Raw genomic sequence first — 26,366 nt, 5'->3', positions numbered from 1 at the left:
CCCCCCCGAGAGGTGGGGCGGCCACGGAGTCTGCGGGAGGGATGTGCGTCCTGTTCCCTGCACCGTGACCCGCCTCCCGCTCCCCGAAACCGGATGATAAATTACTCCGGCCAAGCAGAACACGCCCGGACAAGCCTCCTCTCCAACTGTAATTAATACCCCGGGGAAAACACAGGCTCGGGGTTTTATACTTTCGCACAAACGCGCGCACACACGGGCTCCGCTCTCTGCCACGCTCTAATCCCGGCTCCAATGTTTCGTGGCCTGCTTCCCTCACGGGCAGCACGAACCACAGCTGGACAGATCCCGAACCCAGGGAGGCGGCGGGACCCCGTCCTGTCCCTGTGACGGGGAACTAACAGTTTGGGAGCTGGTTTTCCCACAAGCAGTGCCCAGGTTGCTGGTGCAATGCAGCTCTGGCCTTAGAATAAACGGCCATGGGTTTGGGGGAACATTTTGGGGCACCTTCCCCCACCCTTCTCGTCTCTACCACGACAGCCTACGTGATGCACTGGTCCAAGCACGCATGTGGGTATACACCAGAGCTCTCCTGACACCTGATATTCCCGAAAAAGCTGTGCAATGCGTCACACGGTCCCAGGACACTGGACGGACACCCACCCTGACAGTGGACACGCTTTCTCAAAGGATGCGAGAGCCGTCCGGGGCCAAGAAGCGGCCAGTTCCTGGGTCACACACTGGTCAGCTGGCTCCTTTGGTGTGGCCGGCGGAGGCGCGGATGGGAAGGGCCCAGAAACCCACGCTCAAGAAATCCACGCTCCAGCCCCGCCGCTGTGGCTCAGCGGTTGAGCGTCAACCACGAACCAAGAGGTCCCTGGTTCGATTCCCGGGCAGGGCCCATGCCCGGGTTGCGGGCTCGATCCCCACTAAGGGGCAGGCGGGAGGCAGCCGATCAATATTTCTCTCTCACCAATATTTCTACCTCTCTCTCCTCCCTTCCTCTCTCTACAGTCAATTTTAAAAAACCACGTGAGAAAAAGAAATCCACGCTCCAGCCGGACAGGGACACTCTCAGCTCCTGGGGCAATGGGTCGATCGCTCAGAGGGTCGTGCCTTAGCACTGGGATCATCAGACGGGGACGAAACACGGCCCGGGTTCCATCTAACAAACCTTAAAATAAGATCCGAGAGGACCGGGTAACTTAGCTCCTCCCAGAACGAAGCACAAGAATATCTGTGGGAATAAAAGTATCCAGCACCCAACACGCTAATGCTACAACGTCCAGCATCTAATCAAAGACCCTCAAGACTCCGGGAAAACGTCACCAAAGCGAGGACAGAAAACGAACCATTTAAAACGGACCCAGAATCGACACAGTTAGAATTAGCAGACGAAGGCATTAAAACAATTATCATGATATTCCCTTCGGTCCAAAAGTCAAGTGGAGACATTGTTGCAAAACATGCATCTGATAAATGACCTGTATCTGGTACACAAGAGAAACCCCCCAAACTCAAGGACCCAACAGCAAGAAAGCAAACACCCCAATAAAACAGACGCACGTTCTGCGTGTGCTAAGCCGGCTAAACCTTCCCACCTCACCCCCGCCCCCAGCGGAGGGACCCCCCCGGGAACCCCACATTCACTGTCCACAGCTCCCGAGGCGTCCAACATGCTCACATCTGCCGAAGACTATTCAGGAGGAAAAAAGAAAGTCTTTTACCTGTTGTGCCGCCAACGTCCCCCGAGGCACTGTGGGCCCTGGGAAGAGAGAGAGGAGAGGGTGTTAGGGTGATAACGGGGCGCCCTGTACTCACAGGCCTGGGGGGCTCCTCTCCCTGGGCGGCGGGGGGACCCGCCCAGGTTAAAGCCTCGCGCTGTCCGTCTGCACCCAGCGTGGCTGGGGGCCCCGTCTTCCTTCACAGGCCAGACAAAGGGGAACAGGACACCCGGGTGGAGTCGCCCTGCAGACCTAACGTGCGTGGAAGGTAAGCGACGGAAGTTGCTCACGGAGGGACAGGCTCCGAGACCCTGAAACACAGGGCACAGGAGCGGCCTGCGTGTCGTCTGGGATCCTGCGCAGCTTCCAGGAGCAGCTCGGCTGACGCGGCCCCGCCGGGCCCGTGCCTGCGGGTCTCACACCTGGGGCCCGGCCGGGAGGCCCGGGCAAGGAGCCGACTTCAGGGCCCGCAGCCGCGTCGGCGCCCCGAGCCCCCCCCCTTCTCCGGAGGTTAGAAATGCGTGTGGGCAGCTTTGAAAACCTGTCTCCTGGGGTTTCACCGAGCGTCCACTTTGTGTTCTCTCTAAGGGGACCTGGAGGTGAAGGGCTCCATCTTATAAATAAAAAGTTAACGGTGGGTGGGTGGCTTAAACGCGACGTGGACAGTGATCATGATGGCAGGACCACTTTAAAGTTTCCTTCTGTAAAGAAATTCAGCTGAGAGAGGCGAGGAGGGAGGGGAGGGGACGGGACCCTTGGTTTCAGGCTTCTGGCCTCCAGAACTGAGAGAGAACACATTTCCGCTGTTTTAAGCCGCCCAGCGTGTGTGGAAATGTTTCGGCAGCCCCAGGCCTTAGCCCATTTAGTGGGGTCTGTCCCACCCTTGCCTGCACCCCTCTTGCCCTGGCCTGGAGCAGCGGGGTTCCCAGACCTGGGCGGCCCCCTCTTCCCTCCTCCTCAGGGCGACCCTCCAGGACATTATTCCGACCGTGACACCCCTGTAACGTCACCCCTCCCAGAGCTGATCTCTTACACGAACTCGAGGGACACGGAGCCACAGCTGTTGTCCACGGGGCAGGACTCTGCACGTCACGTGGTGTCAGAGAAACGGGCCCCGAGAAACACCTTTCAGAGCGAAGGACCCAGGAAACCGCTGCTCCCTTGAAGGGTCGTCTGAATCCGCATTTTTATTTGTTTGGGGTTTTTGTTTGTTTGAGTTTTTTTATTGTGGTAAAATATACATAACATAAAATTTCCAATTTAACGGTTTTTAGGTGCCCAGTTAAGTACCTTCATGTTGTTGGGCAGCCATCACCACCATCCATTTCCAGAACTTTCTCCCCTTAGAGTAAAACTCTGTCTCCACGAAACACCAGCCCCCCCGCCCCGCCACGACCCTTGGGCGCTCTGTCCCTACGAACGGGATGACTCTGGGTCCCTCACATGAGTGGGACCACACGGTGTCAGTCCTTCTGCGTCTGGCTTATTTCACTCCGCGTAACGGCTCCAGGTCCATCCACAGGGAGCAGGTGTCGGGGCTCCGCACCCTTTAAAGGCGGCGTGACGCCCTGTTGGACGGACGGGCCACACTCTGTGTATCCCTTTGTCTGTCCAACATCTGGGTCTTAAGCCACTTTTGAAGACAAGAATCGTCTAAGTGGCCACGTTTCCCACGTGGCTTCGGCCACCAGCAAGTTCAGGGAAACAAACCACGGCCCCCCCCCCGCTGCCACACTCCCGAGCCCGGGCCGGTGTCTTCCCTGCTCCCTGGCCTTGCCATCTACTGACCCATGTCCCTGTTATTTTATGTGGTGACGGAAATGGACCCCAAACCGCCTCTAGAGCGCAGGCCACACACCACCAGTCTCATCTCAAGCTGTTCTCCCCCTAGTTCCTCCCAAAGACGGCCCCCAACGTTACAACCCCCAGTGTCGCAGGCTGTTCATTCAACACGGATGGCGTCCAGCAGGAGGGGCTCGGCGGTGCCGTCCTGGCCCCGTAGGTGCTACAGACGGGGCCCCCTGACCGCCTGGCCCCCGGTCCCTTCCCTGGCCGGTGTCTGATTGCGCTGAGCAGGCTGTTCTCTCTAATGCAAACGAAAGGGCCACGGAGGCCGCGCGGTCCCCACGGAGCGCCGAGCCGTGCGCCGCGTTCTCCCCAACGCTCAGCTGAAATGGAGCCGGGCCGCGGCGAGGCGGGCGGCCGGCCAGTCCCCACTTGGCTGCGGTGCCTGGCTCCCGGCCCTTCTCTTTCTTTAAAAGCTGGCTGCTCTGGAGTTTGGGGAGCCAGCCCGGGCGGGGCTCACGGCCACAGCCCTGGGCCTCGAGGCCCGTCCCACATACCCCGAGGGGTGCCCCTTGAAACGCAAAGACGGCCGCCTCCGGGAGAGGGGCGGGTCTGGGCCGGGGCAGCGGGCTCCCGGCAGAGGCGGTGCGGGGGTGCTGGTGGGCGGCACTGCCCAGCGGCGACTCTGAGCAGCACCGGGGGGGTGGGGAGGGCGGCGGGGAGCGCGGGGAGCCAGACGGCACGTGGGGCAGACGGCACCACGCGGCACGCAGACGATCCGCTCCTCAGATGAGCATGTTTTGCCATCAATAATTCAGACCTGCCCTTTCTCCTCTGGGAAATGGGCAAAATCTCATTTCCTGAGCAAATCCCCTAAGAAACCAAACTGTTCGCTCCTCTAAGACTTTCAGAAATGTGTCTCCATCAACCTCCTCGCAAAATAAAAGCAGATCGTGGGCGGAGAGGGCTGGGAGCTGGGTGCTGGGAACGCCGCCTGCAGAGTCCTTGGAGCGGCAGGGGTCCCGGGGTCGCCCCGGGCGGTGGGAAGCCCCCCCTGCCGCCGCATCCCCCGCTGGCTGCCGTGAGGGGCAGACTCACAGGGAGCCGCGCTGAGCCGTGTGGAGTCAACTCAACAGCTGGAAAATCACTAGTAGAAACAGAGAAACGCAATGCAGACATTTCTGTTTTGGGAAGAGGCGTGGGCCGGGGGACCCGTGGCTTTTTCCAGCTCTTCTTCCCGGGGAGGGAAGACCCGGGCTGTGCAGGCCGCTTACAGCAGGGGGTTAACCCGCCACCCCAGCCAGCCTGGCATGGCCGTCGCGCCCTCTGCGAGCTACTCGCCCGCCAAGTGCCTCGGTTTCCTCATCTGTAGAGTGGGGTGGTGACCGCACCTTCCGCTTGGTGCCCTCGTGAGGGTGAGAGGGGATGGAGCCTCAGCGTGACGCCAGGACTGTGACTGGGGGATGTGGTCGGTCGGGGCGGGAAGGGGGGGTGATGAGTCTTAAAACACAAACAAGAGCAACTCCCGTTTGTTGAGCAGGTGCTGTGTTCTCCGCGGGTCGGGAGCCCTTTCCACAAATTATCAAAAGTCCGCCCCGTGGGCCGTACAGATGGGTGCCTCTGTCCCTGGGCACAGGCTGGGAGGCTGGGCTGCTCGCGGCGGCGTTCCTACGTGGCTCGTGGCCTCACGTGGGACCTGTGGCTGTGTTAGGCAATGTGGTGAAGGGGGGATTAAGGTTGCAGGTGGAATCAAGGGTGCTAACAAGCTGACCTTGAAGTAGGGAGAGTGTCCTGGACTCTGCAGGTGGCCCAGTGTCGCCACAGGGTCCTCAGATGCGGGAAAGGGAGGCAGGAGAGGAGGTCAGGGTGATGGGACCTGCTGTGAGAGACGCTCAGCCGGCCACTGCTGGCTTTGAAGGGGCAGGAAGGGACTGGACGCCTCTAGAAGCTGAAGCCGAGGAGACAGATGGTCCCCTCGAGCCCCCAGAAGGAACGCGGCCCGGCAGGCACCAGGACCACGGCGACTTCTACCCACAGACTGTCAGGTGAGACATCTGCATGGGTCAAGTCACTAAGTTTATTACAGCAGCAACAGGAAACTAATACCCTCCTCTTAGGGAAGGGGCCCCGACCCACAGGACCCCGCCTCTGTTCACCACGCCCGGCCTCACCCCTCTCCCCGCCCCCCTTTCTGCCTTTTTAAGCATTTATGCGCACAGAGAGCCAGGCACGTATCCAGCCTCTCCAACGTTGCTCAAAATAAGAGCCGTTGATTCACGGAGGGACCCGAAGGTCTTGGAGCCTCCCGACCCCGATTCCTCCCTCCCGGGGGGAAGAGCGGGGGCCCCGGCCCAGCCTGTGGGAGCCCCCTGGCCTCCTCCCGTGGCTGCCCTGCTCCGAGGGGAGCGGGAGCGCAGCAAACCTGCTCTCTGAGTGGCCTCTGCCTCCGGGCCAAGGCCTCGGGCTGCCGACCAGCCGTGGGGGCGCCGTTGGGAAGGGAGCCAGGAACCATGGAAACCGAAGCCTGGACAGGCCCAAGTGGGACCTTGTGGCGGGTGACAGACACCTCAGAGGGTGACGCCGTGTCTCCTTCCTGACCCAACACTGAGTGTTTCCCAAAGACAGTTAAAGCCAGAGGCGACCCCCCCACCCCCGAGCCGGTGGGGGGGGGGCAGGGGACAGAAGCAATTTAACTTTTAATTACAGTCACTTAATGAGATTATCCAGCTGAGGTTAGGAAAAGTCTGCCTCCCCGACGAAAAAGCCCTCTCTCCGTCTATTTATATCCCGTATATACATAACCAGAAACGAGCATTTCTTTATGGACCATTAAAGGTTTAATGTTTAATTTATAGCCGCTTTCTCTGGCGGGGTGTCCAGGCACGACGTCAACATTTTTAATTAAATGAAATTTCTTTTTATCACAAAGAAAGATATAGATTTTAAAGCCACATCTGAACCAGCAAGTGGCCGCCTCGATGCGCCGCCCTGGGATCGTCACTGGGGGAGAGGGGCTGAGGGGGGGGCGGCTCTGGAATTTCAGGTCACAGCCGGGTGGTCTCTGTCCAGCCAGGGAAGCTGCCACTGCCACAAAGGTGCCACGAAGGTCCAGCGGTGTGGCAGATCGAGGGAGCCTCCCGGCAGTTTGTTGAGCACCTACTGTGTGCCAGCCACTGTCCAAGATGATTTACACGCTGGTGCTCCTTTAATTACCCCAACTATGTCAGGCAGGGCGGGATTATGGTTGACAAAGCTCAGAGAGGTTGAGTACCCTGCACAAGGCCACACAGCAGACGTAAGTGGGTGAGGGGCTCACACGCAAATTGGGCTGGATTCCCAGACCCCAGCTCTGCCCTCTCCCCATGCAGCTCGCAGAGAATGGACTGGAGAAGGAGCCTTCTCCCCATTGGTGTCAAGACTGTTTCCAGGTCCTTGGTGACTAAAGGAAGTGGCCTGGACGCCAGGGCCTGGGCAAGTGGGACCTGGGAGGCAAGTTCTCTGTTGGGTCCCTGATGCCCAGGCCCAGGAGGCAAGTTCTCTGTTGGGTCCCTGATGCCCAGGCCCAGGAGTCATTCAGTATGTTTGGAAGTTCATGAGAGTGACTGTGACGTTCCGGGAGGGGCTCATGTGTCCTGCGTGGGTTCCTTCTGTGTTTGGGGCCACGTCTTGGCTGGGCCATGATGCCTGGATGTACCAGAAACCCGGGCGATGGCTACTCTGGGTCTCCCACAGGCTAGATGTTCTGGAGAAACGGCTGGGCCTGCAGGTGACGTGATGTATGGGGTAACACCTGCCGCCAGGCCCCACCCATCCCTGCTGTGGCTCTAGGTAGGGGCTGGATGAGACCTGTGTCCCCAGGGCTGTCTGCCCTCGGCAGGAACCGTCACCCCGGCCAGAGGGCAGATGACTTTTCCGTGGGCCCCCTGTGCCTGTCTGCTTGACTCTCCCCTCCTTAGCCGACCCCTCTGAAACTTGACCCCTGACCAGGGCTTTCCTGTGGGTCCTGCCCAAGCCCTCCCCCCTCCCAGCCAGTCGGGTCCAGGTCCTGACCTGAGAGAGGACATGGGCAACCGGGGGGCATGTTGGGCATGGGGCGAGAGGGGGCACAGCTGTCCAGTCAGGGAGTCAGAGGTGAGGTGCCTCAGGCCTGAATGCGAGGCCCCGCCCAGCCAGTGGCCAGCCGCTCATGATGCTTTGAGTGACATGTGGGTACCCCAACCTCTGTCCCGCTACAGCTGTTTAAAGCAACCTCACGGGCACGGCCGCGCTCCCCCACCCCCACGCAGGAGCCTTGTCCCCACCGGCTGCACTCAGGGCAAGGCCGCGTTCATTTGGACCACGGGTGGGAGCGAGGCGGCCGGAAGCTGAGGCTGGCAGAGCCGGCGGCCTCTAACGGCACTTCATCTTCCCCGGCGGTGGCACCTCCTGGGAAGGACTGGGGAAGACGCCGAGTCAGCACCTGCAGGGCGGGGGGCTCGGGGTCCGGCAGCCGGCACCTGGCCTGGTTCGGGGCCGCTGGTGTCCACCCCAGGGCCACCGGGGGCTCAACGGCAGCGTCCCTGGGTTTCTCCGCCCCCTTCTGCAACCTCCCCTCCAGAGAACCCCGGGATAGAAAGCCCCCACTGGGCACCCCGGGGCAGCGGAGCAGCTGGGGTGGACGCCGAGTCCAAACCAAGCCCCCGCCTTTCTCTCTGCCTCCACCGGGGCGCCTGCACCCCCCACATGCTGCGCCCAGCGTGGACGGGCGGGTTCAGCTGCCATCCCAGCTGCACCCCCCCCTCCCGGCTCTTCCAACCTGGGGCTGAGGTTCTGGCACCCCACAAACTCCTGGTCACCGTCCTCTAGGAATCTGGGGAGCAGCTTTCCAATGCCATGAACTTCCGCGGTACAGAGAAAGGGGCTGGCGGCGGCCCCCCCGAACCCTCCGGCCCCGAGGGCTCTCCTCCCACCTGCCCCCACCCGCATTAGCCGCCAGGTCAGGGACCTGGGCGCTCTGCTCTCCTGCAGGGAGGCGAGCTGCCGTCTCTGGAGCTTCTATTCCCATAAACCGACCCCTCATTTCTCATGTGAATCCACTTTAATTACAAATCTAAATAACGAGAAGGAAATATTAAAATGAAAAAAAAAAAAACAAACACAAAAAACCCCGCACAGAGCAAGTTTGCCTGTGCCGGCCACCGGCTGGCGGAGCCAAGGCCCCCGGTGAGGATGGCACCACGCCACTCACTAAAAGCATGAGTGTCACTAAATCAATAATTCATTTACTTTAATGAGATAAGTACTTTGAAAACTAATTGCAAACCTGCTCCATTTACTCCGACCTGCTATAGCCCTTAATGTAAATCGCAGAGCCCTGGCTGTGGGAAGGAGAGCGTCTCTGGGTGGAAGACACCGTGTCATCTCCCCACCTTTCTTCTAAGAAAGAGAAGGCGTTCTCCTGGGGGTGGGAGGAGGGTGGGGAGCCCATGCACTCCACGCTGCCATCCAGCCGGGGCTGAGGAAGCGGGGCGCCCCCACGCCGCCCTGCGAGCCCGAGGGTCCACTCGCCCCTTCCATGGCGAGAGGGGAATCACTGGGGAAGGGGAGTTTTGCAGCCACACACGCTCTCGCTGACGCCGGACGCCGGGGAGGGGCCTCTGGAGACCTTGGCTGTCTAAGTGTGTCCTGACCTGGCAGCTGACGCCTGGGTTACCTTGAGCCCGACCAGGTTGACCGGGTTCGCACAGCCCACCTGCCGGGCAAGGAGAAAGCGGCCGCTCCGTGCCACGTCCAAAGACACGTCCCAGCACGAGTAGCCCCCAGACCCATGTCCCCAGCACTGCTTGGGGGAAGCTGCCCTTTCTAAGTGGCCGCAGCCCTAAGTCGCTGCTCAAAACCAGAAACGTCAAAGTTCTCTCTCCCTTGTCAACTCCACCCACCGGCCTGAGCAAATGTGGAGCAGAACCGGGCGCGGCGTGTCGAGGGCCGTGTCCCGAGGCAGGGCCCCCTCCCAGAGCACTGGCTGGCAGGCGCCCAGGGCAGCCAATGGCACTGCCCACCCCGCAGACGGCACCCGGGGCCGAGCTCTCCTCCGGTTGAGGGGCTGCAGGGGGGCGGGTGCAGAGCCCATCCTGAGAGGAGTCCGCCCCCTCGCCCCCCAGTAGGACCTGCCATCTGTGTGGGGAGGTGTTCTGGGTGCCCAGCCCCTCCAGGCCCAGGGTAGCCGCCTGGAACAGAGGCTAATGGGAAAGGTCACAGCAGGGACAGAAGGTCACCATCTAGAAAGAGCAGATATACTGCAAATTAGTCTCTTCTGGCAGGTGATGCATGGGGGGTGGGGGAGGAGTACTTTTAGGGGCCAAGAGGCCGCTTTGCAACTTGGGAGGGAGGTGCTCTCAGTGGACAGACGCGGGAGGACCCGGGAGGGGGCAGAGCAGGGATGTGTTAGCATCGGTCTCGGTCCCCTGTGCTCCCTGATTGCCGAGGAGAAGCGGGACCTGGGCTCTGCAGTGAGCCTGGCCTGCTCTGGCCACACGGGCCCAGATGGCCCGTGCACACTGGCAGCAGGAACCCAGCTCAACGGGTCCACACACATCACGGTGAGCCTGCCAGGCCCTTCCCGTCCGTTGCCAGCTCTCTGGTGCTGCACCCACCCCAAGCTGGGGCCAAGGGTCAGCAAGGCAGGTGGCCTAAGTGGTCACCGGCTCTGGGAGGGAGACAAGTCTTCCGAGCTGGGCAGTGCTGGGCCAACCCACAGAGCTTTGGCCAAAGAGCTCATTAGTGGGAGGAAGGCTGCCAGCCGAGCTGGTGGCCTCTGGAGGTGGTGACAGGAGCCAGAGGGGTCATCCCCGACCTCAACCCCTTGACAGAACTGTGAGTGTCAGAGGCTGGAGACCTGAGCAAGCAGGTGAGACAAGCCATCGCCCTTCCTGGACCTGCCAGCACCCGCAGTGGGAGGTCATACTGAGAGTGGACCCAGACCTGAGTGCAAAGCCTGGGTAGGCCTCTGGACAGAGCTGCCAAGCAAGGACCAGACACCAGGGGCTCAAACCAAGGCCCCAGCACACAGGCTGCATGACCCCAGCAAGCCACAGCCTCGCTGCCCCTGGTTTCCCCCCACACACGCCAAGGCCAGTAGCAGCCACGTGGACGTGGCACCGGGCACTACAGACTCCATTATTACAACAGACTGTCATTCCCAAGGGACAGAAAGAGTCCCACGTGCCTTCGGCCATGAGGGAACAGCCAGACAGCTGTGTCCAGACCTTGGCCAGGGAGCCCCTGCTCTAGCCGCCTTCCCCTCCTTTCATCTCAGGGGCCCTGGCTGCGGAAGCCGAGTGCGTGCACAGGTGCACAGGTGCGGTCCGCAGGTAAGGCTGCCACCGGTGGGGCACTAGCTGCCACCCCACGAGAACGTGCCCTTGGCTGCTCGGGGTGGCTGCCACTTGGGCGAGCGGGCTCGGGCCCTGAGCTCAGGGAGGGTGACCTGCTCGGGGCTAGTAAGGCGCTCAGAGTCTCAAGGGCTGTCCCTGGCGGGGCCTTCTCCTGCCGTGAATGACCGCAGCCTCAGGAGGCCGAGGGCTCTGGAGCACGCTGGCTGGAGCGAGGGCGGCTGCTTCACGGCTCCCTCCCTGCTCCTCTCTCCCAGCTCAGCACTTTGGAAGGGGGCCAGCACTTTTAAGGAGCAATCCAAGTGAATGTGGGGATTTTATGGGCACTTTGTAAATTCCGTAGCTCTTTAAATTTATGTTATTTGTTCAGAACACTGGAGAGGCACAGGGGTTTTCTGCTGACGCGGGTGCCCTCCCTTCCCGGCCAGGTTTTACCTGTTCGCAGCAGGGCTCGGCGCCGGCGCAGCATCTCCCACGCCCCGCGGCAGCCCAGCCGGAGCTGCGGGAGGAAGCGGAGGCCGAGGCCGCTCCGGGGCTCAGTGAGCCACCCCTGCCTTCTTTCCAGGTGAGGCCCGCCTCGGAGGCAGACCAAAGATGCCAAATGCTACACTCCCCCGCCCAGAACCAAGGCCCCAGGGGATCGAAGGCACTGCCGACTGTCGCCCGAATCTCCAGCACATGGAATGGCTCTCAACACGCCGAGGAACCCGGCACTGTGGATGAATGAAGGCACACGGCTGCGGCCGGGAGAAAGATGCTCCCCACGAAATGCGTCCGAGGCCCAACCCTCAGAGCCTGCACATGGCACCTTATTTGGAAAATGGGTCTTTGCAGATGCGATTAAATTAGGGATCTCAAGATGAGATCAGCCTGGATTTAGGGTGGGACATACATCTGATGACACATGTCCTTAAAAGAGAAGGGAGGGCCCCAGCCAGCGTGGCTCAGCGGTTGAGCATTAACCCATGAACCAGGAGATCACCGTTCGATTCCCGGTCAGGGCACCTGCCTGGGCTGCAGGCTCGATCCCCAGTAGGGGGCACGCAGGAGGCAGCTGATCAATGACTCTCATCATTGATGTTTCTATCTCTCCCTCTCCTTCTCTTTAAAATCAATAAAAATAATTTTTTTTTTAAAGGAGAGAGAAGGGAGGGAGATCTGGACACAGACGCACAGGGAGGAGGCCCAGTGAAGACAGACACAGGCAGAGACGAGTGACCCAGCCACAAGCCACGGAGGGCCAGGGCCACTGGAAGAAACAAGGAGGGACCAACCCCTACAGACCTGGGGGTGGGGGAGCGGCCCTGCCTACACCTCGCTTCCAGACTCCCGGGCTCTAGAAAGGGAGAGAATAAGCCTCCCTCGTTGTCAGCACCTGGTTTGGGACACTGTGTTACAGCAGCCACGGGAAGCTCACACGCGCTCCGGCCCCGAGCTTGGCCCTGGCCGGGCTCCTCCTTGAGCTTCCCCAGCTCTCCCCGCCCGGCCCTCCGGGTGCTGCTCCCTGGCCCTCGGCAAGTCCAGGCCCCGAGTACGGTTTTCCAGTTGGTAAGTTATGTGCTTGTTTCTGGAGTGGGCAAGCTCTTGGGACAGGCGGGGCTGGCTGTCACCGCTGCCCTAGGGGACCCTTGTCCAGGAGAAGGCAGACCTGTGGCCATGAATAAAAACAGCAGTGAGCCTGTCCGGAAAGCAACCCGTGTGCGAAGGGCCAAGAGCGGAGCCAGGAGCTCCAACGAGCAAAACCACCGCCCTTCGCCCGTGGGAGAGCTCCCAGCGAAACCGGCTCCCCGGGCGGCCGTTAGGGTTTTCAATTGAACAGCGGTTTCTCCCCCAAAGCTGGCCCTGGGGGTCACAATTATTAGCTGTCTTCAGGTGGTTCTGGGAGCAGCTGGCCCCAGGACTCAGAGCCTCCCACTTAATGAGGGTTTAACTCGCAGAGACACTGTCCTCTCTCCCTGGTCCCCTTCCTGGGGGTCTCGCAGGAAGGACTCATCAAAAGCCATTTGAAACCTCGATTTCCAAGGTCCCTGGGCCGATGTTGGCGACTTTCCAATTTCCAAAAAGGGCTCATTTTCCGAATCCTTTTCAAGATCCCCAGTATTTTCCATTTTCTAATTCCATTAGGTGAATCCGCTCCCACCCCGGAGATTTCCCAGGTGAGCCTCTAAACTGCTTCCCTGGGCAGGTCGGGTGCACCTGAGGCTCCAGGTGACTCAGAACTGGCTTGAGGCGGGGCCCCCGATACGGCCCGGCATCCAGAGTGCTGAGGCAGGACAGAAGCTTGGCTGCCACACACGCTGCACAACCAGGGGGCAGCGTGGCGGGTTCTCCACCAGGGCTGCACGCCCGTGACCGGCGGGGGCCGTCTCTGTAAACTTCTGCTGGGATGTCCCCCCTCCTTCCTGCAGGGCCGACCTTCATTTTACTGTGGACAGTGCCCCGGACAGTGCCAGGGCAGAAACAACCAGCTGATGTGGGAGCCTGGGAGCCCCGGTCCTGTGGTGGCGAGGGCATGGGTGGTGGGACCATGTGGCTCAGCCATGCTGGGACTGAGGCTGGAGGGCCAAGGGCACAGGGCAGCTGCAGGGTCCCAGGGCCAGGAACCAGCTTCTTAGCAAAAACAGTCCAGGCGACAGACAGGTCCAGAGACAGAAAGAGGGGGGCTGCAGGGGTCCCTGCCTCCAAGAGTGGAGAGAGACGCCTCCTGCCGCGGTGCGGCCTGGCCCTGCCTGGCCAGTGGGGAGCTGACCCGTCTCCTGGCCGCACGGTGTTCCTGTGGACACGTCTCTTCCAGGGCTAGTGACTCAGCACAGGTGTGCCCCAGATTCACGACCGGCACCACGGTGGCCTCAAGCAGAGACGGTCGGGTGTCAGCAGGGCCCGCAGGCACAGCTGGCCCGGCCTCGCCGTCAGCGTCCATCTGTCTGACAATGTTTCCCCGCCAATGAATCCTCCTCAAGGAATTTGGGGGACTGGGAATGGGTGTAGGGTTTCTTGGGGGGTGATAAAAATGTTCTGAAGTTGACTGTGGTGATGGCTGCACAGCTCTGGGGTGACACCCAAAACCCCCTGTACACACGAGATGGGTGAATTGTGTGGTAAGTGAATTCTATCTCGATAAAGACATTATTTTTATTAAAAAGGGGAAACTGAGGCACGGACCGTATACCTGCCCAGCTCGCGGGGCTAGTGAGGGGCAGGGGCAGGGTTCACAAGCGGGTCTGTGTGGCTCTGGGACCTGCGCCCGCGAGCCCGCGGCGAGGCGGACCCCACCTTCACACACACTGGGCTTCCAGCGTGTTCGCCAGGGGCCAGAGGAAGCTGTGGGTGCCAGGCCATGCTGCCCTGCGCCTCCAGGCACCACCCACCCGGCTCCCTGGGGCTGCCCGCCTGCTCAGGGCCCCGGGTTTCAGCTTGGTGGGACCCCCACCCTGCACCACCCTGTCCGGGTCCTGAACCACTCGGGGGCCTCCCAGACTCCAGGGCTGGGGGGGGGGGGTGCTGCAGCTCATTCCGCACCTTGTACTGTAAATACAGATACAAGTGTTACAATCCAGTTTAATATTTAATATAACCGGGTTAATACGCATCCCTGGCTCATAAATACTCATTAGCCAAGGGTTCTAATAGCGCTGGTGGGATCCGGCTCATGACTAATTTAAGGGCTAGGAGATATTCCCAGACCCAGCTCCCTGAAACACCGTAAATTAACCCACAGTCCCATCTCCGCAGTTAGAAACAATGGGGTGCACCTCGGAGGGGACAAGCTGAGTCACCCCGGCACATGGCCTGGTGGGAGGGGGGCTGGCAGGCTACCCTGTGGGGCCTCGGAAACCCCTCTGGGCAAAGTCAGCTGCTGAGGGTCAAGTCTGGGGGGTGGCTGGCTGGGGTGGGGGTGGGGGGTGGCCTGGAAATGGGCAGCCTGCAGAGGACAGTGGGCAGGTCTGTAGGAAACACCTGTTTCCAGACTCAGGGGTCACTGTGTGCAAGTCCAGAGCCCTGGCACTGTCCGCCTGGCAGCCACAGGCCCTGCCCACCCCCACCGCGGGCAGGACACTCCAGAAGAGCCTGTCCCCGCAGTGCTCTGGGTGCCGTGCCCCCTGCAGGCTCCGAGTTTCCGCCCAAGCAAACTGAGGGCATCCCTGCGGAGGGGTGGGGACGACAGGGTCCGAACCCAGCTCAGGGCAGCAGCCTGGAAAGGACAGCCTGGGATGCAGACACGCACAATCCAACCTCAGGGGCTGTGGCAATACTGAGTGTCACAGGTGAAACGGGGAGTCCCAGAGGGTCTAAAGCATGGGCCGGCTGTGCTCCAGGGGTTCCATCCCCACCGATCCCAGCTTCCCCTCCAGCCTGAGGCCGGACACAGAGCACGGAGCCAGGGCAGGCTCTCTGCGGGTGGGGTCCTCACGTCTAGCGTGTATTACTTGGTACATTCCAGAAGAACCCTCCATCGACCAGGAGTGGGCAGGGAGAGGCAGAGACCCAGCACCCGAGTGGATGGAAGGGCCATCTGACCATGTGCCCCGCCTCTGCTGGCAGGTGGGGCCTGACTGAGCAAGAGCTTTGGAGCCGGGCTGACCTGGGTTCCAGCTCCTGGTACAGACCAGTTGTGTGGCCTTGGGAACCGAGTCCCTACCATCCAGCTTGGGATTTTCTGTGTGTGACTGAGAACAACCTGGTAGGGTTGGGGGTGGGGAGTGAGAGGCATCGTGTTGGGGATTTTCCAGGAGCCTGGGCAACCAGGGGCCTGTGTGGCTGTGTGGCCTGTCACGCTGGGCCGGCCGGCTGGCCGTGTTGGGACATCCCTACTGCCCTTTCACACAGCGCCCACAGCCCTGTGAGCTGCAGTCCTGCTCAGGTCCCACCCTAGGGGATCCTGCTGGGTGGGGCTCACGCCTGGTGGTTCCCAGTTTAACTGCCCTCCTCCAGGGCTTTTAACACACCAAAGGGTGTTAAAATCAGTAAGTGGCCTGAGTGTTTTTTAAGTAAGTGTCTGCACAGGCTTTCACTGGTCAAGCCCCGAGGCTGGCCAGCTCGGGCGCTCAGGGACCCTAATGAGCAGAGCGGCCACCAGGGAAATAAACAGCCATTAGGTTAAAACAGACACGTCAACACGGCACAGCCCATTAATCTGATCTCCGTTGAGCAAGCCCTGGACTTTGCTGAGACAAATACATCTGGAAAGAAAACACTGGGGGCTTGGGGGAGGGGGGGGGCAGGACGACAGGAGAGTGACATCGTGCAGAGGCTGTCCTGGGCTCTTTATTGGTTTCTTGAGATGGGGCTGCCTGAATGCCCTGCAGTGTATTCCTGACCCCGGCGGTAATGAAGGGGCCAGGGCCGGGGCCGGGGCTGGGGCTGGGACACGGGACACAGGAGTGGGGGCCGGCTTTCCCCCAGTACAACCAAGGGGAGGTGACAGGAAGCAGAGAGGGAGAGGGGAGGGGAGCCCCTGAACGGAGCCGGGCAAGCTTCCGTGTCCAACGCGTCCCCTACGGGATGTGCCGATGCTGGTCCTTTTCAGAAACAGGTTCTCTTCTGCTCTCGCTTAATTTCATTCGGATGAAAAATGACTGAATGGACGGGACCAGCGGCTCGGACCCGGCCATATCCGGTGGCCCAATGCACCCCACGTTTATTTAGCCGGAAGCCGAACTTTCCTGGCGGGAGCAGGAGAGGGGTGGAGCCGGAGGGCCCTGCGCAGGTGTGTGGGTGCCCGGGCAGGGGCTCCTGCCGGTCCAGCGGCGCGAGGCAGGTCCAAAGTGCCGGGGGGGGGGTAGGCAGCCCTCGGGCGCAGTGGAGGCTGCAGGAAGCGGGGGCTGCCCTGCGGGACCCTGGAGAGTCACACTGACCCCGGCTCCGCCCGGCGCAGGCCAACACCATCATCTGAGTAGATGCATGTCCGGGGGCCCCGGCAGGCAGCCCTCCCCTTGACTGTACGAGAACCAGAGACACAGGCAGAGTCCTGTGCGCCCAGGTACAGGGCAAGTTTTCATTTGCAGGAAGGACATCGAGGCAGGGGGGGTGGGCCCACCTGCCCCCAGGGGTGGCAGAGGGTCAGGGAGAAGATGCTGAAAACCAACCACCGCCCGGGGGCAGGCACGTGGTAAAGAGCAGCTGACCCGCTCTGGGGCTCCCCCCCCCCCAGGTCCCGCATCAAGAAGCTCATCTACCTCCGCGTTTCAGCCCCCCCATATAATGACCCCAAATCAGCACATCTGACCCTACACCTTCCCTGATGTCAGCGTTCATCAGAGAGGTGGTGGGAGTAGAATGTTCTAGACAGCAGTGAGGCCCCCAGGGCACCCCCGTCTTTTCTGTGGAACCCACCACTTCCTGTCTCTTCCTCTCAGTGCTGGGGACGGCTGAGGGGTCGTGCTTCTCCACGGGCAGTTCTGACCCCATGACCCAGCCACCCAGCTCAGAGGACAGGCCCCGGGGACCTCCCGGCGTGCAGTCCCCTTTAAAGCTGCTCCCAGCTCTTGGCCTCTGGTTCTGAGCTTACCCCGGAAAGCGGCGTATTTTATCTTTATGTGTCAGAATTTATATAAAAAGGGGATAGTTCAACTCTAAATGTAATGAGTTGGAAGAACAGCTCTCCGGTGGTTTTCTCCGGTGAACCAGGCGTCAATAACATTGATCGCTAAAAATAACTAATAACACGGGTTGGGGGGGGGGGGCAGGGACACTCCAGCCCCGCCTGCAGAGGGATGCAAAGAAAGCCAGGCTCACCCCCAACACAGGTGCCTCCAACAGGTGAGGTCCTGGAGGAACAGCCAGAGCAGGTGGGAGAAGCAAACCCCCAGGACCTTCCAAGACACTGGAGGTGAGGTGTGGGGTGAGACCGGGGGGGGGGGGGTGAGCCTCAGTTTCCTCGCCTGGAAAACGGAGATTTGTGGCTCTCACGCTGGGCCAGCATTGTAGGATTCTTGTGGGGACACAGGTACATGGCCCACGGGGGGGTCTCAGCCTCGGGCCGGGCACGCAGGGGTCACAGGGAAGGGGGGTGGAAGCCCAGGCACGAGCAGTTAGCAAGCGGACTCCGGGATAGACACCAATGACCCTCGCTCAGGGCCTTCGGAGGTCAGGCCCAGGGAAGTCAGTGATGTCTGGGATTAAGGTTCACCCACATCAGAGAAGCCGTGGGGTTTGCAGGGTGGACGGACGAGCGGAGATTCTGTGCATCTCACTGACTTCCAGAGGCTTCTCTGTGCTTGAAGACGGGGGTGGAGAGGCTCCCCAACATGCACAATCGGTTCTTCCTGCCCAAAGCTCTGGCTGACCCGCCCTCGAAGCGGCCGCCACCTTCTCCCAGAGACGGCCGGGTGCCTGGGGGCAGTCTCCGCCAGGGCGAGGCAGACTCCTGGGGGCAGGTCAGCTCGGCCCGGGTGGCTTTCTGGAAGGATTCGCTTGCCCGCCCCCTCCTCATGCTGCTGGCCCCTCCTGGGACTTGGGGAGAGCAAATTTAAGAGGTGCTGAGGGCGGAGGAGGGAAGGGCCAGCCCGCAGTTCAGGAAGAGAGCTACTGAGCTGCCCCACGCGGCTCTACGTTGATAGAGAAGACACACGTGTTTTAAAAGGAGCAGCGTAACCGTCGGCTCCGAAGGCCGGGGGATTTAAGCGTGTGGCTACTGGAGCACCTTTTCCAAGGGTCCCTTTCTGTCTCGCCGGTGCCTGGTGCCACAGATCCGCCTGCAATGCCGAATGCTGGATTCTGGGCGACTTTACCCGTGGAGTGGGGGCCTGGGAGATAAGAAAGCTGCTGGGGCTGCGTTAAGCTAGCCGGCCCCGGGGGTTGGAACGGGACGGAGGGGGATTTGCAGGCCTCCGGGTCAAGTGTGTCTGGGGCGGCCACGCACCCGGGAAGCTCCGCGCTGGGGGCATGGCCCTGGCTTATCTCTGCCCCGCGCCTAGGAGCACCTGGCATTCGCCCATCACCTGGAACCAGTAGCCAGAACTCAGGAAGGCTCACGTCACTGCTGACCTGCCTTCGTCAAACTGAAGCACGACTGCTTGTCACTGGTTTTCACCCATTTTCACGCCAGCCCTCTATTCTAACACCTCCCTCAAGTTCTGTTCTTCCCGAGGAAGAGTCGCCCAGGCGGCGGGGGGGACTGAGGTTTGTACGGGACAGACAGCGCCCGACCCAGCCCGATTTTTCCACTGAGACGAGGGGCGTGAGCTGTGCTCGGAGCCGGGTCGCCCGTCCAACCCCACCTGGCCCTTGTCAGAGGCTCCATGGGAGAGAGAGTGGCCGCCACGGACGCGCTCAGCTCTCGGGACCTTCTCGGAGGCTATGGTTTCTATCTGGCACCGGTGGCTGGGGCCCGGGAGATGAGCAGTATGCAGATAAATTCTGCCGCGTGTGCGCACTAAATCCACCGCTAGAAATGCATTTGGAGGCAGCCCTGCCTGCCCGCAGCACATTTTCCAGATCCTGGCAATTGGAGCATGTTAAGGACTCAACACAGCTGCCGGGACTGATTTCTTAAATCAAGATTCGTTTTGTGGGGAGGGCAGGGGGAAGGAAATAATGCTCAACCTGGCGAGGGGGGAGGGCTGCCTGCCGCCCGGCCTCTGTGTCCTGAGTGGGAGCCGAGTCCTTTCCAGCAAGTGGCTTCCAGCTCAGGGGAAGGCGGCTTCCCGTGGGCGGCCTGGGACGTGCTTGCCTGACCCCGAACTCAAAACTACGGGGTCTGAGCGTGAGGCAGGGATGGTGCTGACTGAAGGACCGGGAGTTATTGGTTTACCTTTTGTGTTATTTATTTTCCTCCAAGTTTTCAATCGTTCTCGCCATTTCACACGCAGTTTCCTGCCCTGCCCCCAACTCCCGAGGGAAACCGTGGGCCGAGGGGCTGCTCAGGGCACAGCTCGGGGGGTGACCCGGCCGGGAGGGATGGACAGTGTGAGGACAGCCAGCATGTCTGCGCTGACCGGGAGACACTCCTTTATCAGAGTGCTGGGGAGTGAGGGGTGCGTGGGCACGTTGGGGGTGCCTGTCCATCTGTTTGTGGCAGGACCGTGGAAAAGTGCAGCTCTCTGTAAGTAATCCTGAATTACTGAGGTGTCACATAACAAATAAGCTTGAGTCATTCCTGATCGGAATGGCCATCTCTATTCCCACTTTTCAATGACAGCATGTGGGGGGGGGGGTCTGGGGGGACAAGAAGGGGGAGGCAGAAACGAGGTGAATTAGAGAGACTTTTGTCGCGTTTAATATCAATTCATTTCACAGACTGCTGACACGGCCAGATTCCTCAGCTCAGAATTTATGGGGCTCCCCCGTGCGCAGACTCAAAAAGAAAATACTAAAGAACTTTTCAAAAAATGACCTGCCACCAGCAAGATATTTTTAAAATGTTTACCCCCCCAAGAAAGTCACCATTGTCCACACACACACACACACAGTCCGATTTTGATTTTACTTGGTTTAGGGCCTTTAGTCCCATTACGTAATAACTGCATCATGTCCCGTGACTTTATGGGTAGACTTTACATTAGACATACACCCCAAAATGATTAGTGTAATGAGACTGTCAAGAAGAGGAATGTCCTGCAGACAGGGTGTGGCCCCCTGACCAGTGATCCCCGAGTGTCCCCTCCCCAGGGAGCTGGGCTCCCAGGAAAGTGCCCGTGGATGACTGTGCCCAGGCCGGGCGGCGGGCCTCCTCCACAGCCAAGCTGCCATCAGCCCTCCCCCCCACCAGCTGCGGTTCTCTCCTGATCTCGGACAGTGTCTCTCTCTGTTCATTTCTGCAAGTGCTCCAAGGCCCGCAGCCTTCGCCTGGAGCTCCATGGAGCCCCCTTCCCCCTGAGCAGCCACGCTCGGGTCTGAGGCCCCCCGATTGGGGTCATGTCAGAGCTGAATGAGAGGCTTGCAGCAGACCCCTGACCCCCGGACTCCAGCTCAGGGGTTCGGAAGCTGCACCTTCCACGGCTGTCCTAGGCTCCAGGGGCCTCCCATCAATGCCTCATCTGCAGTCAAGGTGCCCTTTGTCCATCTGGGAGCCACCCCTTGGATGTAAAGGGAACCTCAGTGCTGGAGTGGCACGTCCTGGGCCAGCCCCAGAGGGGAAGTAGAATCTGCCTCGCCCAGTCAGGTGACCTCCTGGGGCCATCACCACGGCATCACTGAGACCCTTTGTAATCATCTGCAGCAACCCCGGGGGTCCTTGCGAGCAGAACAGACTCTGGCCGCCATGAGGGACAAGGTGGCACAGGATGAACACCTGGTGACCTGGCAGAGATGTCAACTGGCTTGGTGCCAGCCAATGAGCGGCGGCCACAGGACACGGGGAATGTGTCCTGTCCAGGGCAGAGCGGTCAGGCCAACAGACCAGCCAACCAGCGTGCAGATTCTGGCCTGCCCCAGGCGGCCTTAGAAAGCTGAGCCTTCGCAGCAGGGACACAGCAGGGACAGGGTGACATGGTGGCCCACGACGCGGTCAGTCCTCGCACATGGCACATTCAGGGTGAGCTTGGAAGGATGAGACCCCCCTCTTCACGTTTCTGCGGCACATTTTTGCACCCTGAGTGTGGGGGGTTGGAGGTCTTTGTGGGGGCTGCAGGTCACTCCATCTGATGCCACAGAGCCGCGACCTTGTGGCAGGGGAGGCAGGCGCGAGCAGCCTGTCCTGGTGACGGGGTCGATTGGAGGTGGGTGGCTGTGTGAGGCCAGCGTCCTGCTGGCTGCCACTCCGGCAGGAGGGCAGCCGGCTGTAACCGGAGAGCTTTGTTCGGATTCAGCATTGTCCAGAGCTCCCCAGCAGCAGATGCCGCTGAACGGGGGAGACGCGGACCCAGAAATCGAGCTGATAGGTAAAAGGCGGAGTGCGGGACGGAGGGGGCTGGCGATACAGACGCCAGAGAGAGCACGACGTTGGCGGCGGGTGGGGCACCATTGCCGGATGCAAACTCGGCAGGACCGTGCTGGCTCCCCCAGGCTTGATGCTGGACCCTCTCGGCTCTGTCCTGGGCTGACCTGCGTCCCCCGAATCCAGATGTTGCAGCCCTAGCCCCCAGCTCCTCCAAGTGTGACTGTATTTGGAGAGAGGGTCCTTAAGGGCGTCCATTCATTAAAATGAGGTCACTGGCATAGGCCCTGACCCCAGCATGACTGGTGTCCTTATGAGAAGTGGACATCAGGAGACACACAGAGGGGCGACCCTGAGGACACAGGGAGGGGACAGCCGTCTACATGCCAAGGAGAGAGGCCTCAGGAGGAGCCAGCCCACAAACCCACAGGCAGGGGCTTGGGGTTCTCACACCTGCATTTATTGAAAGTTCCCTAAGTATTTTCTCTTCGAGGGTTTACCCGTCCCGTGGAGTCACAGGGCGCATGTCTAGGAGCACGGCGCTGCCCATCAGCGGCCGCTTCCCTCTGCCTGCGAGAGCAGGTAGCCGACTCCCCAGTAACGGCTGCAGGGAGCCCACAACCGGACAGAGAGGTGATTATTCATGAACTGAATTAAGCCCACCTTTCGGCCAACAATAGGGAGAAATGTCCAAATACTGTGTGTAAGTGTATGTGTGCGCATGTGTATTATGTGTGCGTACACGTGTGCGTGCATGTGCCGCGTGTGTACACGCCCCCACGAACTTCCCCTTGACCTGGGAGCGCCGCAGGCAAGGAGTCGGAGTCGATACATTGTAGCGCTTCAGCCCCGCAGGGCCCGTTTCTCAAAGCAGCTCCTCCGCAGGCGCCCTGCTAACGCGGGTTTGGGAAACGAACCTTCCGGATTCTTACAGCGAGGCACAGGGTTTTGGGAACAGGGTCAGCGGCTGGTGCCCGTTTTAGTACTTGGAAACATACCCGAAGGGGGCCCGTTAAGTAAATTAGGTACTTGGAAACATACCCGAAGGGGGCCCGTTAAGTAAATTAGGTATTTCTACGCAATGAAACAATATTTGATCATTAAATACGAGGTGAGCGCCGGCCTAGAAACACACCCCTGCAAAATACTGCTCAGCAGCAGCAGAACCCGGGTTACGAACCAATAAACACGGCACGAGTCCACTTTTGCAAAACGTGCGTCCTTCATTTTTTCCTGTCCGTCTTTCCTACCTCCAGCACCTGCTGCCAGAGTCAATGAAAAGGTTCTGGGCTCTGACTCCGCATTTTCCGCAGGTGGCCCTGGGCCTGCGGCAACGAGGTCACCCGGGAGTCTGGATACCATTCTGGGGGTGATGTGCTCCCACAGGGAAACCCAGTCCCTCCCTCTCCCATGTGGCTCCCCTCACACCATTTCTTGACGGGTCCCACACTCATTCCACGGACACTGAGCAAGCCCCCCCCCCCCCCCCCCGAGCTCGGGGCGGGTGCCGGCCCCACGTGGCCTTGCTGTCGGTCGGCTGCTGCTGAGTCAGCAGGGCCCGGCCGGGATGAGGCCCAGCTGGGGCAGGAGGCACAGGGCTGGCTGTTGTTAATCAATCATCAACCCCTCCCCAAGCAGACAAGGCTCCGGGCCTCTGACCTCACCCACATGTCTCCAGGGACACGTGGGCCCCTGTGGACTCAACTCACACTCCACCTATCGGGCCCCACGTGCCCGAAGGCCACACCTGAGCCCTATCCACCGCCCCACGCCAGCACCTCCTCCACCCTCCGTGGAAACCTGAGAGCCTGTCTCTGCCAGCCTGGCCACCGTAGGTCCTCAGACCCACCGGCTGGGCACTGGGACTCCGGGAAGACCAGGAGTTGGGGGAACGGGGAGCCCTGCACCCTATCTGGGCCTGTCAACCACACTCTTGGAGCGTCTGGGACAGAGTTTGGCCCCAGGCCCTCTTGAGGGACTTTTTTTTATATTTATTAACCCACTTTCTCTCCTGGCATTCCAAGCGAGGAGGGAACCTCAGCCAAGGCTCTTCATAGGCCAGGTCATCCCTCGGGAGGACGGTGAGCTCATCCCCACGCGCAGGTGCCAAGCATAACGTTTCCTAAGTCCACCTAAGTGTAGGCCGTGCGTGTCGGGGCGGAGGTGGGCTTGGGGGAGCTGAGCAGACTCGCTTAGTCTCTGCCAACCCCAACACTCACGCCACCGGAGCCGGGCCGTCACACAGCGTTTCCAGCCCGGGTCAGGCCTGGCGGGAGACACCGAGGCAGCGGGGGAGGGACGTGCAGAAATGACAAGCAGTATAAACGACTCCTATAAGCAGAGTTTAATAAAAAGGCAGTGAGGGAATTCATGGGCAACCCAAGGGTAATTAAAATTATTTATCTCTTCACCTCCCTTGCTGGCTGATCAGTCTATTAATTATCTATCACACACTCACTGATTTGCATTTTATGTGAAAAGAGCGACGGGTCCAGGAACCAAGGGGTGGGCAGGTGTGGACCCTCCGCTTTCCCAGCAGGGTCCCCCAACACCTCCAGGCCACAGTCCCGCCCCAGCCCGGCCTCTGAGCAGCCCGGATCTGAGAACCAGCTCAGGTGGAGAGAAGGCGCCAGGAAAGACACTCACCTGTCGCAGAGCGGCTCCCAGGACGGGTCCCCGCCGAGGGCCCGCAGACCAGCTCCGGGGAAGGCGGGCGGCTCCTTCGTCTCGCGGCTGGCTTGAGGCTGCGCTGTGAGGGGAAAACACAAGAATGAAGCATTTCGATCTCAGGCTCTCCCACGCTCTTGATTAAAAGTGTCACAGGATGGAGTGTCGCGGGAACAGAGTCTTTGAAAGCACAAATGAAAAACGTTAGGCGGCCTTGCTCACCACTTGCGGCAACAGATGCCAAGCTCTGCCACCCCCAGCGGTGGGACTCTGTGTCCAAACGGATGCAGGGGCACCAGCAAAGGGCACCAATGGACCAGCAATGACCAGACAGATGACAGTGGGACAGCGATGTCACCGGTCCCCAGCACGGCCCCATTCATCTCTCCAGTCAACAGACCCTTGTTGGGGGTAAAGTTCAGCATCTCCCCATTACCGGTTTGGGGTCCCTCCCCAGCTCCCTGCTGGATCCCAGGGCTGAGGGCTGACCAGGACCTGCGGTGGGTGCACCTGGCAGTTTCTCAGGCACTTAACCTCTTCTCAAACCTGCCGGCCTTGCCACACCCAGCCACGTGAGCCCATTCCTTACGACAAACCTCTTTAATCTGTCTACCTACCTACCTACCTAATCTACTGTCCATCTATCTATCTTCCTACCTACCTACCTGTGTATCTCATGACAGCCAGGTATGTATGTGCAGGAAGATCGACCGACAGATCCTGTGGGTCGGCTGCTCTGAGAACTCCTACTGACTCAGGGTCTCTCCAGCTTGCACTCCATGAACAGAACCATAAATGCCATTGCCCCACCCCCACCCCATGCTCTGCCCAGCACGCAGATCCTGCTGGCGGGGAGGAGCTGTGCCCCCCAGTGGCATGGAAGGGTTGGGGAAGGAGGCAGGGAGGGAATGCATTGCCCCCCACCGAGTCTGTGAAGAGACCCCCGGGGCCCAGCCCGGCTTCCACTTGGGCCTCAAAATCCCTGTCTCGCTCTGAGAGCCACGGTCCCGCCGGCAGGCCAGCCGTCCCTACCCCTCCCTTCCTGACCGTCGCTTCTCAGTGCTGATGTGTCAATAGCTGGGAAGCAAATGCCACAGTGAGCAGCGCTGCTGAGTGTAGCTAATCGCTCTCGGAATCGATTCCAGGGCTGGCGTGCAGGGAGGCGGGCCGTGCCGGAGACACTGCAGCCCCGGGATTAGGCACCCCAGGAAAAGTCCCGGGAGATGTCGAAGAGGGTGGGAAAGGAGAGGAGAGCCCAGGCAGATTTTTTTAAAGGGGGGCGGGCTGGAGATTCTCAGTGACACAGAGAACAAGAGACAGGGAGCACGTCCTGAGTCCAGGCCGGGTAAAGGCGGGAAGGGAGGGAAGGGGCCTCAGCCTGAGAGCCTCGGACGGGGCAAGGTGGGCGGGAGGTCATGGCCAGAGCCTCCATGAGGGCAGGGGCCGGTGTTGGGGGGGCTCTCAGATGACAGGAACCTTCCTGGGATGGGGACACCCCCCGTCCCAGGCAGCACACAAGACATGGGCCAGTAAACCCTCAGCTCCCCTGAACACAGGAAGACCTCAGGGGTCTCTGGGGCCAGTGTACCTAAGATTTTATTGGCTTAACGACCTGTGCTGGGGTTGTCACGGAGTCTTCCTCGGGCCAGAGCACACGCAAGGATGGGGGTAGGAGGGAAGGCCAGGAGCGTAGGATAGTAAAGTCTTCCGTGCTATGACTCGTGAACCCTTCCGGTGATGCCGGCGGAAACTCGGGCACAAACCTGAAGGTCCTGCCTGAGGTGAACACCCTGCACATGGGCAGAGCTTGGAACCGAACTCGGGGACCCTGGCTTCAGAGCTTGGCTCATGACTACCACACTGTCCTCTTGCCAAGGTTGGCCAATGGTGACTCAGTTTCCCCATCTGCAATGTTAACTCTTGCACAGACCTGGGAACCCCTCAGCAGCCCCCTTTGGGCAGGACCAGCCATGGAGGAGCAGGTGTTTGCCCAGCTAGAGCGAGCCACGACTGGCAGGGGGGGTGCCCAGATAGAGCAAGCCACAG

The 26,366-nt window shown here is 60.4% G+C and overlaps 1 protein-coding gene across 2 annotated transcripts in view; it reads right to left on the bottom strand.

Annotated features, from left to right (window-relative positions):
- The window catches only part of RBFOX3 (RNA binding fox-1 homolog 3), a 184,029-nt gene that overhangs the window by 68,926 nt on the left and 88,737 nt on the right, over window positions 1-26,366 (bottom strand). For both annotated transcript variants that reach the window (XM_081161190.1, XM_081161192.1), the window contains exons 3-4: window positions 24,300-24,402; window positions 1,686-1,723 (exon numbers count right to left, since the gene is read on the bottom strand). The gene's annotated coding sequence lies outside the window, so the exon portion shown is untranslated. The remainder of the gene's footprint in view (window positions 1-1,685; window positions 1,724-24,299; window positions 24,403-26,366) is intronic.

This window comes from Miniopterus schreibersii (assembly GCF_964146895.1).
Source record: "Miniopterus schreibersii genome assembly, chromosome: 16".
Taxonomy (NCBI): domain Eukaryota; kingdom Metazoa; phylum Chordata; class Mammalia; order Chiroptera; family Miniopteridae; genus Miniopterus; species Miniopterus schreibersii.
This window is presented reverse-complemented; position numbering and strand designations above follow the sequence as displayed.